This window comes from Nomascus leucogenys, chromosome 4, assembly GCF_006542625.1.
Source record: "Nomascus leucogenys isolate Asia chromosome 4, Asia_NLE_v1, whole genome shotgun sequence".
NCBI classification, from domain to species: Eukaryota; Metazoa; Chordata; class Mammalia; order Primates; family Hylobatidae; genus Nomascus; species Nomascus leucogenys.
The window spans coordinates 149953807-149955443 of NC_044384.1; the positions used below are offsets into that span (position 1 = coordinate 149953807).

General features: G+C 51.1%; 1 pseudogene; it reads left to right on the forward strand.

Moving 5' to 3' along the window:
- The first annotated feature begins 571 nt into the window (after positions 1-571).
- LOC101178265 lies at positions 572-1050 on the forward strand (annotated as a pseudogene).
- The last annotated feature ends 587 nt before the right edge of the window (positions 1051-1637 follow it).

Sequence of the window (1637 nt, forward strand, 5' to 3'; positions counted from 1 at the left end):
CCAGAGCTTTGTTCACCAGCCCCTTGTGGCTGCGATCTGGAGTCAGCCAGGCGTTCCTCCTTGTCCAACAGATTTTATTAAGTGTTCAGTGTATGCCAAGCCAAATGTCCGTTTGACTTACTGCACGCCCGAGAAGCGATGCCATTGCGGGAATTTCCTCCCCAATCCTGAAGGAATTGAACACCAGGAATGACTGGAACCGTGGAGAGAGAGAACCAGATTTCTGGAGGAAAATCACTCGTTTTAAGGAAGCAGCATCCTGGACCCTTGAGGCCCTGGAGGAAGCCGGCAGCACAGCTCAGAAGCAGGTGTGGCTGGAGGACGGCCGTGGCACCTGCGAAATTCTGTCTGAGGTACGTGGCTCCTTCCTGGCTCTGGGAACCACCTGGACACTTGCATTCTTCCCTTTTCCTTTCTATTCTCTTTCAAGTCACCCTCCTCGAGCCAGCCCTCCAGTCCAGGCCAAATCTCAGCCTGCCCTTGGTCCGCTGTGGTTGGGCCTGCACCCAAGCCATGAGCCCACGCAGCAGTTGTGGCAGCAGAAGCTTCCTCTGGGCTCAGACTCAGGCCGATGCTGCATCAGGACCTGCCGGGGTCTCGGCTGGGCATCCTGGGACTCGGTGGTTGTGGGCTGACTGTAAAGCGTGGAGTGACTCTTAGAAACTGGGCATCATTCTTTGTGGTTTTCCAAGCTTAGTCTCTGATGATACTCCAGGTCTTAGGAGACATGCTGAATATTTATTATGCTTACATTCAAGCAACATTAACCCTTAAGGTTGATGTAGCTCCCCGTCTTTTTTTCTCAGAAGGAGGAGCACTGACGGAACATTTTTCCAGTGCGGATTCTTTGCAGCTCTGAGAAGCTGGAGGCACACGGATCCCTCGGCCAGCTCCCATCTGTGGACATGCTGTAGTCACAAGCACTGCGACTAAGGCTCCGTCCCTGAGGAGTGCCTTGGCATGGGCTGCTTCAGGCTGTAAACACCTAGTTTTATCCACTTTATGTGAAGAAGCCAACAAGGGGCATGGAGTGTGTTCCGCAGGTTTTAGCGGCTGCGGTGGCTGGTGCTCAGTGGGGATGACGGCGGGAAGGCGCCTCCCTCTGTGGGCCCCCAGGTCTGTGTGGGTATCAGCTCTGCAGCTGTGTCCAGAGGCAGATGTAGACCACACACGGCAGGCTCACAGCTCTGTTCCATGAGAACTTTATACACAAAGGCAGACGGGCTGGGCTTGGCCTCTGGATCATAATCTGCTGAACCCTGGGTAAGAGATTTTAAATATTTACTTAATTCTGTTCAACAGAAGGGGTGATATACTGAGGAGTTAATAATGGGAAAGACCTGATTCAGCTGTATCAGGAAGGACTGGTGTAAATTCAACTTATTAACTGAATTCACAATATTCAAAGTATTATGCCTTTAGGGGTTAAAAATGGGTCACACAGGAGCAGCGTGCACTTCACTGGCCTGGCAGGGCACCTCAGTGTTTACATGTGTGGTTCCGATGCTTAGCAGGGTTGGAGGCCCCTGTTAGTAGTGAAGTGCATCTGGAGTTCTGGATACTTTTCCTGGCTTTGCTGTACATTACTTGTAATTACTAATGAACTAAAGAGAAACCAAGAAATTATGGTGATAGTT